Raw genomic sequence first — 13,124 nt, 5'->3', positions numbered from 1 at the left:
TGAAAGTCCGTTAGGCAGGGTAGCAGGGAGGGGGGTTGGGGGGGTTGCACTGTTACGGTTAGGAATGTATGTATACGGTCGAAGACAATGCCTAGATTTCTGTATGAGTCAATACAAGATGGGTGGGATGGACAATGATCTTATGCCCCCGTGAGGTCCCTCAGCCCTTTGCTAAGCACTTGCGTAGCCACCATACACTTATTAGCCAATACACCATGGATCCCATAATACCTAATGGCTAACGTTCCCATCTCTGTAATGGGTGACGTAGACCCTGAGTTGCAGTGCCCTTCCTTGCATTTACTGACTTGGAATGTTAGAGGGCTTGGGGACAAGGTTAAACGGGGGTTGGTGCTGACCGCAATCAAAAGGCAAAAACCCACCATAGAGCTACTGCAGGAAACTAATCTGATAGGGGGGCTACCAAGGCCTTGGATAGACAAGGCTATAAAATGATGGTTCACTCTGGGTTCACGTCCGGTTCCAGGGGGACCTATATCCTGATGCAGAAAAACGCACTTTTCATCCCCTTACAGACTAAGACTGACGACCAGGGCTGCTTTGCGGGCCTGCAGGGGCAATGGGAGGGAAAACTTTTCAATTTGGTTTCAGTATATATCCCACCGGCATTGCACTCGTATCACCTCCCAAAACTAGGTGACTTCCTTCTGACTCTCCCCGAGGGTGAGATCATCCTAGGGGGGGGGGGGGGACTTCAACGCAGTTCTGGACACACAACTCGATAGATTCCCCACACCGGCTCACACGGGTGGGGTCCCCTACCTCCAGCGGTTTGTAACAGCCATGGGACTGACTGACATCTGGAGATATCTCCACCCCGGTACGAAGCAGTACACTTTTCACTCCGCTGTGCACGGCAGTCTCTCTCGCATCGACCACTTCCTGACACTGGGAGACGGTCTCCAACATATAGACACAATGGCAATCCACCCTCGAGGGATCTCGGACCACTCGCCACTTACACTGACGCTTTCCTCTCAGGTACGATCGCGCAAACACATATACCCCATTCACGCTACCTACTTTAGGGTTCCCCAGGTTCGCAAGGCTCTTAAAAAAACAACAACACAATATTTCCAAGAAAACATACACTCAGTGCGTTCCCCCGAGATACTATGGTAAGCTTATAAAACGGTCTTAAGGGGACAAGCCATTAACTCCATCACGGTTCATAAAAGACAACAGTCCCAAGAGCTAGTTAATCTGGAAGTGGCTTTACAGGAACGGACCACAGCTCATGAATAACACCCCTCTCCATCAACGCTACACGCACTTGCCATTCAACAACAATCACATAACGATCACCTGCGCATCCAAGTAAGAGGGCACATAACCAACACTAAAAAAATAGAATTTACGAGGTGGGTGAAAAGGCTGGGAGAATGTTGGTGTGGCTTGATAAACGGGAAGGTAATTCTAGGGGGATCCAAAGCTTGTAGGATGACCAAGGGGCGGTGCACACAGAACCAGGACGTATCACTGAACTACTCGCGTCCTACTTTGAACGGGTGTACACCCCGAAACATGTGATTACACCCGAGATGGCCAGAGAAATATTAGCTCCAATCGAGGTCCAAACATTATCACCGGAAGCATCGAGTGAGCTGGAAGCGGACATCACCGCCGATGAAATCCAGCAGGCGATTCGGGCACTAAACCCGGGTGAAGCAATGGGACCCAATGGTATACCCATTGAATGGTACCAAGCAGTGCCTGAGACCCTCAGTGAACATCTGCTGGGGTTGTTAAAGGAATGTCTAGAGAAGGGTTCCCTTCCGCCGGACCAGCGTGCGGCAACCATAGTAACCATTCCTAAACCAGGTAAACCACCTGATGAATGCTCCTCTTATCGTCCCATCTCCCTGCTGAATGCCGAAGTTAAAATTCTGGCCAAACTCCTAGCAACCAGAATCCTGCCCCATCTACCGGTAATTATACACCCGGATCAGTCCGGATTTATGCCACATAGAAATACAGCGTTGAATCTGCGCAGGCTGCACGGCGTGCTGGCTAGAGCAGATTCTATCCGCACACAAGCGGCAATATTGGTTCTTGACGCTAAGATGGCATTTGACCTCGTGGAATGGGCGTATCTATTTGAGGCCCTGAAGCGTTTGGGATTCGGGCCCCGCTTTATCGCGTGGGTCAGACTACTATACACTAACCCGGTGGCCCATGTGGTAGCTAACGGACATATCTCGCGCACATTCCCACTGGGGAGGGGCACGAGGCAAGGTTGTCCCCTATCGCCCCTACTGTTCGCTATTTCCTTAGAACCTCTCGCTACTCTCATAAGGACCTCGCCTCTCCTCAAGGGCATATCCTGGAGTGAAGGGTGGGAAGACCGGCTGTCTTTATATGCAGACGATATGTTGCTTTATCTAACAAACCCCGAAAGAGGGGTACCGGCTTTATTGCACATCTGTGACACGCACTGCAGAATTTCCGGCTATACGTTGAATTGGAATAAGTCAGAGCTGTATGTTTTGCAGGGACAGGCCCCAACCCGTGGTGCGGCGTGCCCCCTAGCGATAGCGGGCTCGTCGTTTAAATACCTGGGCATTCAGGTCACTAGGGATCCAACAGAATTTATGGAAAAGAACCTGAAGCCACACCTGGATAGACTTAAACAAGATGTTGCATTCTGGTCGGGTCTCCCACTAACACTCTTGGGGAGAGCTGCACTCTACAAAATGATGGCACTGCCACGATTTTTGTATGTCCTTGAAAATACACCCTACCCGGTGGCCCCTAGGTTTTTCCAGAAGGTGGCAGCGTTGGTTTCTAACCTCTTATGGGGAAACCTCCCTGCACGCATAGTGCAATCCAAGCTGCACAGAGGCTGGTACGATGGTGGTATCGCTTTACCTAACTTAAAGCTGTACTATTGGGCAGCACACCGTAAGCCCATCAACCAGTGGATTCACGCATCACAAACCGAACCAGCGTTCCAGTCTGACAGGGCTCAATTAGGCACAAACAGCCTTCTGGGTCCATTATACGTCCACCGTAAAATTTGCGCCTTACTGGGGCCCACTAGACTAACAGTGCAACTGTGGCATACAGCAACAGCGGCTCTGGGTTGGAAGGGGAGGATCACCAAAATGACCCCACTATGGGGCTCTCGAATGTTGGGCAACATGAGAAACAGTAAGGGATTCTCACGCTGGGACACTATAGGGATTTCCCTAAAGGCTCGTGCAGCTACACAAACTTCTAATAGATAAAGGTTCAGCTCCTCAGTTTCTCTAGGAATCTGTTTAAGATGACCAGATTCCATGTTACCGGGACACCTCTTTTCCATTCATACATTTTGCTTTTTACATGTCATTGTTATCAGGTGTGTTTGACCAATTGGCTCAATTGAAATCAACAATGACTACAACCCCAGAATGCACTGATATGTCAAAGTAAAGCCCATGAGCTGAAAAGTAGTGTGTCGGTGACAAGAAGCAATCACATCACTCTAATTCTGCTATTATCCCTATCTACAGGCTCCTGTAGCACTATACGTTCTTTTATTTAGTAAATTAGTAACATCAATTCCATCCCTTATGAAACTTAGAGAGCTCACTCTAACTCTCCTGATGCATGTACATTCATATTTCTCATTCTTATTTTACTTCAATACAGGGATCTTGACCAATGTCTCGCTCTTCGAATTCCTGCACCACTCTTTTAGGCACTTGCAACACTCTCTCCTTTCAGTTTCCTGCGTGATCCCTCCCCCTGGGCACCTGCAGCAGCATTAACTTCTACAATGATCCTCCTGTAATCTCTCCACTATTTCAGTATCTTGTATCACTTTCTCCCTCCTTTTAGGTCTTTGAAATGCTTTACCCATTTCCTTGGAATCCTGTAGCTCTCCCCCTTACTGGCTTTTGTAGTTCTCCACAACATCCATGATGCTGTTGTTCCTGCACAATACACTACCTTCTGGCTGCTGAAGCATTCCTTATCTCAGTTCAGTGTAAGAGTTGCCTTACTAGCACAATGTGATGAGGGTGACTTTCAACCAGTAACAATTTATCACTAATCTCAAATCTTACTGTTTTGTGTAGACCCATAAGTAAAATGGCAAAAGCGACACTACAATTCCCAGGATGATTTGTGCTTTGTACTGTCGGATAAAAAATTAGACATGCTTAGTTACCATATTAGTATACGGATAGTGCACTGCTCTGCTTGTGTCCCATCCTCCATTCCTGCTGCTTACTAGTTACTGGAGATCTGCACCTCCTCCCTTCAGGACATGGTAGATTACAGCTAAGTAACTGGACTGCAACAGCAACCATAATGGAGTCCGAGGTTGTTTGCGCGTCTATCTTCGGGGGACTTCAGTTAACAGAGTGGGACAAATAGATGAAATTCTGCTTCACTGAAACAACGGAGCATGACAGAATAAAAGAATGCTGCACTCTATCCGCCCTATTACCATATTGCCGGATCAGTGATTTTACTCTTTCCACCTAGAAATACTGCATTAAACTTTAAGCCACTTTGCTGCTAGAAGCTGTGGCTTAGATTTACCACTGATATTCTTTAAGTGATGTGGGCAATATGGAAGAAATGCAGTGATTCTATAATAGTGCCGCTAACAGCCATAACCAAAAACATCACTTAGTCATGATTTAAATAGCACTGTCTATCTCCAAGTAATGTCCAGCTTAGTTCTAGTCACAAATTATCAATATGTGGATGCTTTCCTTGCATAATTGCTGATTGTAGTTATATGGAGGGCTGCTTACTTTTGAAAATGAAACAAAGCAGGAGGCAAAGTCAAAATCCTGGGCTGCCCCAGGGGAGGCATGACTAGGAGACATATCTTTATTTCACCTTGTTTCTTTATCTTTCAAAGTGTGCTTTATTCTGCAGCACACATAGAAAGAGGAAAAAGCCTCTCAATATTGTTTTAGTACAGGAAGGTGCCACTTCCTGCATAAAAACAACCCTGCATGCAAAGGAGGCACCCTTGAACTATGGGGCAAGTGTGCCTGCGTTGACGCTACGCTGCCGAAATGGCTACAGCACAGGGGGAAAATACAGGAATGCACCATATTGGATACATACCGTGCATTCTTGCCCTTTCTCTGTGATACAGGGTAGTGCAGCAAAGTAACATGCTGTGTTGCCCTGCACCACCATTCCCATAAATATGTCCCTAAGCTCACAAACTTCATTGTATCTCTGCTTCATACACAATCACTTTTAGCATGTGCTACCTGCTTTGGACCCACTGCAATTATGCAGCAATGGAGGACAACATAATGTTGCAGGGTTGACTAAATTATTAAGCAAAACAAGACTGCAGGGCTATATAGTACATTTTCGAAAACTTTATTAAATTGACATTTTTACACATACTAACAGTCTCTGGAAAGCTTTCACCTCATTAATCCCCGTGTAACATGCCAATGCAGCGGTGAGAAAGGTGACCAGTCAACCTTTGCACACGGCCTTGCACTCCACAGCAACATAATTCACGTTGTTTAGTAACTTTTGATCCGTTTGAGCTACAAACAATTTTTGGGATAAAACCATCAGATTATGTGGCAGATGTATCATGTGGAAAATACGACAAAGCTATAATTATGTGGAAAACTGCAAACTAGGATATTTTACCATTCATGTTTGAACATCTAATGCTGGCCTTGTGCATAGGACTACAACTCTGCTTGTCTTGAGTGTTACAGAATGACGTAGTCAACAGTGCTCCCAGCACAGAAAACACTGACAATGAGGTAAAAGTGTTAATTAAATGTAACTAGTGGGCACACACTGCCTCGGCTAACTAAAATCTTTTATGCCAGAACTTATCAACTTATTATGTTCCATGTCTGGTGTCCCAGCTGCTATAAGATGTGTACTGCAGTATGACATCTAGGGGATTTACTTGGCCATTCAAGTAGTCCCTGTTTTATTGGAGGGTGCAGGAACGGGCAGCAAAGCTCAATAGTTAGAATAGTGGTCTTTAAATCAGGATTTACTTGCGTCTTGCAGTTTTTGTTTGTGCCTGAATTTAGTTATGGAACAATTTAAAATTGAGCAATTCCCATTCTGCAGATACCAGTGCAAAATGATCAGTATTTTCTAGCAAATTCATGTGAACTTTTATTCACCATTCCCTTCTTTATTTGAAAGATTTCTCAGATTGTGCGGTTGCAGACACTCACCAGAAACAGGAGCAGGGTGTTTCTGTTCTTAAACCAGAAAGACAGGTCATCATCAAACCACAGTACTGCAAGGCCAGAGAGGGATCAGGTTTACTGCTAGATCGGAGGCAAATCAGTGTCACTGCATAGGCCGCAAAGCACAGTTGTCACAGAATCTCGGAAGTAGGGGTGCTTCCTAAATCTCTTCCGCCTGCCACATAAATTGCTGCTTACCCAGAAGCTTCGCAGTATTCGACTATCTTCAATTCAACATCAAGTTTTAAAGAGGTAAAGACCCTCAGCCAGGTTCTGAGACAATCCAATGTACTCCCTCACATTTATTGGGACCTGCTCATTGATACAAACAATGTAGCATTTAATTCCCCCATTATTCCATTGCATAAATGCATGTAAAAATATTTTTCAAGTAAATGCCTTAAGTGTGGGCTGACACATTTTAATTTACACCTTGGTTTTCATTGTCAAACGGCTAATATTCAATATAGTTCTTACCGTGGGATTAAAAAATGACATGGACTCTTTCTTAAATTGTCTTGTGGGAAATCCCAATTTGTACCGACAGCCAGCATTTAAAATAAATCATGAGTTTTGGTACAGTGCTTCTTTTAAAATGTATGCATTTCCACAATTATTTATGCAGATGCTTCAGTGGCTGCAGAAGAAAAATGCTTCAGCCACATCTCGCGAAACACAGAAGTCCCCAGGCTGCATATCGGAAGGACCAATGGCAAATGCAAATCAGGGTTTTGAAAGGCAAACAAGGGAAAGTGTCAGGATGCCCGAGAAGAGTAGATTCTGAAGAGAAAGTATTGATAGATAGCTGTGGCACTAACGACAGACATCCTCCTCCAAGGAAATGTGGTGGAGAGTATGGATCAAATTGATCACCCAGCCTGCTGGTCTACTGAACAACTTGAAATGAAACGTACAGAGTATCCATGGTTCTTATTTTCCAAAGGTAAGCTTGGATATAAAGTGTGCAGGAAGGTAAATCTTAAAACAGAATTAAGTCAAGGTGTGCATTTTCCCATGGAATGGGGAGATTGCTTGACCATTCTATATGGCCCTTCAAAAGATGAGCAGCAAATTTCTCTGCGAAAAAAAATATTTCGTCATAAGAATAGCTCCTGTCATCTTAAGCCACTAGCTATTATAGAGCAGAGGGCCAGTGAAAGTATTCCACAGTTCAATTTCAAAATGCAAATGAAAGTACAGGTAGAGACATGCCGTGTATTCAGAACTGCATACAAAATAGGCAAACATGAGCACCCTTTTTCTGATATGCCGTTGGATATTGATGTTCAAAAGATGAATTGTGCAGACTTGGGCAGAGTCTTGCATTCAGATCAAAGCTGTGCTGACATAATAGACCATGTTGCTGATACAATGAGGTCAAGACTGATTGATTGTATCTTGCTGAATTAATCAAAAATAAGCCTCATGATAGATGAATCTACCACAGTTAGTAAATTGACCACACTAATTATCTGTGTATCAATCAATCAATCAAAGACATTTATAGAGCGCACTACCTACCCGTAGGGTCTCAAGGCGCTTGGGGGGGGGGGGGGAAGGGGGGGGGGGTGCCGCTACTGCTCGAACAGCCAGGTCTTGAGCTTCTTCCTGAAGGAGAGGTGGTCGTGGGTCAGGCGCAGGTCGGCCGGGAGGGAGTTCCAGGTCTTGGCGGCCAGGTAGGAGAAGGACCTTCCTCCTGTGGTGGCTCTACGGATGTGTGGGACGGCGGCGAGGGCGTGGCTGGCAGATCGGAGGTGGCGTTTGGGAGCGTAGAAGTTGATGCGGTTGTTGAGGTAGCTCGGGCCTTGATCGTGGAGAGCTTTGTGTGCGTAGGTAAGGAGACGGAAGGTGATTCTCTTGTTGACCGGGAGCCAGTGCAGGTCTCTTAGGTGTCCGGAGATGTGGCTGTGTCGTGGGATGTCGAGGATGAGTCTGGCTGAGGCGTTCTGGATGCGCTGGAGTCTCTTCTGGATCTTGGCGGTGGTTCCGGCGTAGAGTGCGTTGCCGTAGTCCAGTCTGCTGGTGACGAGGGCCTGGGTGACGGTCTTCCTGGTCTCCGTGGGGATCCACCAGAAGATCTTCGGAAGCATGCGCAGGATGTTGAAGCACGACGAGGAGACGACGTTGACTTGCCTGGACATGGAGAGGGAGGAGTCCAGGATGAAGCCCAGGTTGCGTGCGTGGTTCGTCGGTTTGGGTGCGGCGCCCAGGGCGGGGGGCCACCAGGAGTCGTCCCAGGCGGAGGGCGAGGAGCCCAGGATGAGGACCTCCGTCTTGTCTGAGTTCAGTTTCAGGCGGCTCATCGTCATCCACTCGGCTACCTCTTTCATCCCTTCGTGCAGGTTGGCTCTGGCGGTGGCGGGGTCGTTGGTCAGTGTAAGAGCATGTATTGATAAACACGATGAGCCACTGACCTTTTTGAGCTGCCAAGCACAGCAGCAGATGTAATCTTAGATACCTTACTTGCATGCTTACAGAGACATGGTTTTACTGATGAGTATTTAAAAATGCATTTGGTTCAGCTTGTAACAGATGGGGCTTTCAACATGATAGGTAGGAAATCCGGTGGGGAAACTCTTCTGAAACTGAAATATCCACAGTTGAGTGTATGGCACTGTGCTAACCACAAGCTGGAGCTTGCTGTGGGTGATGTTTGTAAAGAAGTCACAGGCATTAATCAGCTCAAAGCTTTTTTTGATAAACTTTATACCACCTACCATGCCTCTCCGAAAAATCAGAGAGAGCTTGGGGAATGTGCTCTGGAGGGAGAAGTAAGACTTCTGGCAATTGGAACGGTGCTAGATGTACGTTGCGTGTCCTCAAGTGAAAGATCTGTGAGAGCTGTTTGGAATAACTACAGCGAACTTAGTAAACATTTCATGGAATCTTCCAAAGACTCAACAAGGAGTGACATTGAGCTGAGGAAATATGCTTGTTTAAACCGTTTATTAACCTCCCTGGTGTTTGTTGAAAATATGGGCATAATATATGATGCTCTCACAGAATTGGGTGACCTATCCAGAAGGCTGCAGCGGCGTGATAGGACCATATATGAAGCTGATTGTTCAATAATGATGCAGTTTTTAGTGTTTAAATCAATGGCTGATGCACCTGGGCACTTTGCTACAACTGCATTAAATGCTGCTGAATGGATGCAGTTTGATGGTGCAGGACTGCAACAGAACAAAGGCTGTGTTAGCATTACAGTTCTTTTGGAGGTTCGCAAATAACCTGCGAAAAAGGATGACATGTCTAATGCATCAAATGTTTTGAGATGCACAACCACAAACAATGACCAAATCGAATACAAACAGTTAGTACACAGAATGAAACTCCTACAACCAGTTTATTGGCCAGATCCAGTAGACATCTTATACGGTGAGGGAGAATTACAAAACCTTTGTAGCAGGTTGCATGTATTTGATACTAGGCAGTACATCCTTGGTTTCAGAGAGTACAAACAAAATAAAAATTGCATCCCTGAAAGCCTGAAACCATTAGTGCACATTATAAACACCTTTTGTACCTCAACTGCTGAATGTGAATGGGGCTTTAGTGTAATGAATGATGTGCTCACACCACTGCGGAACAAAATATCAATCAATCGTCTGTCTTCTATAATGTTCATAAAAATTGTGGGGCCTCCTGTCATAGAATTTAAACCTGAATTTTATGTTCAGAAATGGTTAGAAAAAGGGAGGAGAATTGCCAATGAAAGAAACTGCATGGCTCTGAGACAAATGGCTTATGATTCCACTTATAAGTGTATTTGGAATATTCTGTGATTGGAAAAATGTCCCACATTGTAAATGAATTAAATATGAACAACTTGTATATTAAACCTCTAATAAACATGTGTATCGATTGTTTGAAGTAAATAACGTTATAAGCTGTAACTGGTCAGTGAAATTTCAAATGCACTAAAAATTGGTATGTTTTGCTATTTTTAGCCACACCTCCAACTCCGCCCACTAATCCAATCCTCTGCTTATTCCCACCCCCTGAGTCTCCGCCCACAGTTCCCCTACTTTTCTGTCCCCACTTCGACCACTGATTGTATTAAGCAAGGTAGCGCCGGTAGTGGTGAATAGAGCTGAACATATAAAGTATGGTTGGGCGCTGTACTTAGAAGCCCAGCGTGTTCTTCCCCACGTCATTCATGGGCTGTCACTTCAGCCTTTTCAAGCTCACTTCGTAAACTATCGTCCCTTCACGCTGTGCATTAGTTCTCACTTTTTGACCAAACAGAATGCCTGGGGCTGCCACTTTTACTGTCTTTGCCATGCTGCATCAGGGATGTGGAATTCCCTTAGCCTGACGCCCAGGACGTATTGTTTGGGATCAAAGGCAACTAGTTTTCATGTGTATGTTGCCCTTGGGACAAGTTGGCCCAACCCACTGCAGCACATACCTTTGGCTGCCAGTTTGCAGAACCACATTATGGATCAGGGAAGGTCACTGCTGCAGTTAAGGTAATATATTTGTTCATATAGTAATGCTGTTCAAACTTGTATTTATGGTTCATTAATCGAAAGCCTTTATTATTAGGGTGAGTGCTTTAAGTAAATGTTGTAAGCTCTGACTGCACTACTGGCAGTGGTTCCATTATAAAAATGTGTACATACGTTTTCAAAGTTTAGCAATATGAGGCTATTTTTAGTGCTCCAAGAATGCTTTCTGATGCAAATATTTGGATAAGCTTGAAAGAAGATTGATTCTTTTCAAAATGAAATGTTCATAGAAAAATTAAAGCAGGAAAAATACATTTAGCTGTGCTGTAAAATGTCGAGTATCATTTCTTTGTAGCATCATTTAGTAACATGTGTTGATGCCTACTAGTATTTTTCAAAAATATTCATAAGGGAAAATCAGTGTAACAAGTTTCAATAAGGTTATGGGTAAAAAAATAAAAAATAAACAAGCATTGGCAAAGCCAGTAGGTCTGAAATTGGGGGTCGGCTTTTTATATTTGTCCATGTGGGAATTGTTTATGCATGGTTTTTGTAAAACCTTACAGGTATGGGAGCTGCCAGGCCCTCACCATTATAACAAACATTGGCAAAAGGAAAATTAGTTTTTGATCCCAAAAAGCAGACACTGCCACAGGAGTTACTGGCACTGAACAAAACTACTTAATGTTCCGGTACGCTCCTTGTGAAAGAGCAGAAAGCTGTGAAGCCAGCCGATACAGAGAGAGACATAAACATAAAAGATCATTGTCAAAGCAAGATCAAGTTATGGGCCCAATTACTAAAGAGTCTCAAAAGTCCACCCTTAGAACGAGAGGCCCCCCCGCGTCTAAGGGAGGGGGGCGTTTAGTGGCATTTAGTGCGAGAGGCGGCTAGAAAGAGGCACAGGGGAGTGGTCAACAGGAAACATGAGGAGGTAGGGTGAACTCTTATTGCGTCACCGATGGGCGTAGGCAGCCTCCCCCAGGGTAAAGAATAAGAGGAATGAGCATGAGGGAGAAGCCCTCTTGATTTGCGTACAGCATTGACAGACGATCAGACAGATTATCAAGGAGGCTCAGGAGATCGTGATGGGAGCACCTGATTAGCGCTCTCCCTCTCTCCCTCCCTCCCTCGCTCCTCCCTCGCTCGCACCACGCCTCTCTCCCCACTCCTCTAAGGTGCTGGGCCTGCGTTCCCTGGCTTGACCGGGGCCAGGCTGCGCACCAAGGAGGGGAAGGAGAAGGGCTAGCCTCACTACCCAGCTTACTCCTCTTGGGTGCTGGGCCTGCATCTCCCTGGCTTGACCGGGGCCAGGCTGCGCACCAAGGAGGGGAAGGAGAAGGGCTAGCCTCACTACCCAGCTTACTCCTCTTGGGTGCTGGGCCTGCATCTCCCTGGCTTGACCGGGGCCAGGCTGCGCACCATAGAGAGGGACAGGCTGACTGCCTGAGAATCCCAAGGGCTTCCCCAGACCCTCCCTCAGACCCGTCCTCCTGGACTGACTGCTCCTGCCGTGGCCCGTTCGGGGCATGCAGCCTTCCTGTGAGTCACCGCTGGATTACCGGGGGTCAGCAAAACAGTGAGTACCTGCTTCAATTGCACTGGTGATTTGATTCTGTGCTTTTTGATCTGGTAAAAACCGTCATATTCTATAGCATCGCTTGCATTTGTGATCTTGCATTAACTGAATTTGTGGTTTTGCATCATTTGCTTCCTGCGCTTCTGACCTGCTAAACGCTGTGCTATTCTCTTGCATTGTTTTGCATTTGTGATCTTACATCAGCTGATTCTGTCGTTTTGCATCAATTGACTTTGTGATACTCTGGACCTTGCGACTCCCCTGGCAAGCTGTTTGTGATTTTCAGGTTTTTTCTCAGCAAAAGCTGAGTGATACTATATCCGTAGAAGCCCCATAGCTGCTACACTATGTCTGCCCAAGGCAACCCACAGCCCCCCCCACCAAGCAGCATCAACCATGGATGCAGATGCCGGTGCTCAACCCAGCAACACCGGAGACGACACGGAATGGCGCTTACACTCAAAAAGAAAGGGGCGCGACTCCATTCCAAGCTCACCGGAAAAACACGCAAAGCTTGCCCGCGCACCTCTCACTAGCCCCACAGTTGCAACCTCAAACCGCTATCATGTTCTCCAACATACCCAGGACTGTGACGCCAACCCTCAGGACCACGGGGCAGCTGAACCAGGGACCTCTTCAGGTCCTAAAAAAAAGAGTACGGATCTCCCCCCATCATCCTAAAGAACTTAGCCACTCACAAAGACCTTGTGGAACTACTGGATGAACATTGCAACTTTGCCTACACAATCAAGCCCTGGCAAGACCACGCCAAGATTATGCTCACCACCGAAGATGACTACAGGAGTGTGACTACCATACTTCCAGAACAGAAAATGGAGTACCATACCTTTTCAATGACCACGGTAAAAGCCCAGCAATTTGTAA

At 45.9% G+C, this 13,124-nt stretch overlaps 1 pseudogene; it reads left to right on the top strand.

Annotated features, from left to right (window-relative positions):
• Nucleotides 1-1,562: 1,562 nt before the first annotated feature.
• LOC147711257 (E3 SUMO-protein ligase KIAA1586-like) lies at nt 1,563-9,439 on the top strand (annotated as a pseudogene).
• Nucleotides 9,440-13,124: the final 3,685 nt, after the last annotated feature.

This window comes from Lissotriton vulgaris, chromosome 5 (genome assembly GCF_964263255.1).
Source record: "Lissotriton vulgaris chromosome 5, aLisVul1.2, whole genome shotgun sequence".
NCBI lineage: Eukaryota > Metazoa > Chordata > Amphibia > Caudata > Salamandridae > Lissotriton > Lissotriton vulgaris.
The sequence above is the reverse complement of the archived record's forward strand: the minus strand, read 5'-3'. Positions and strand labels throughout refer to the sequence as shown.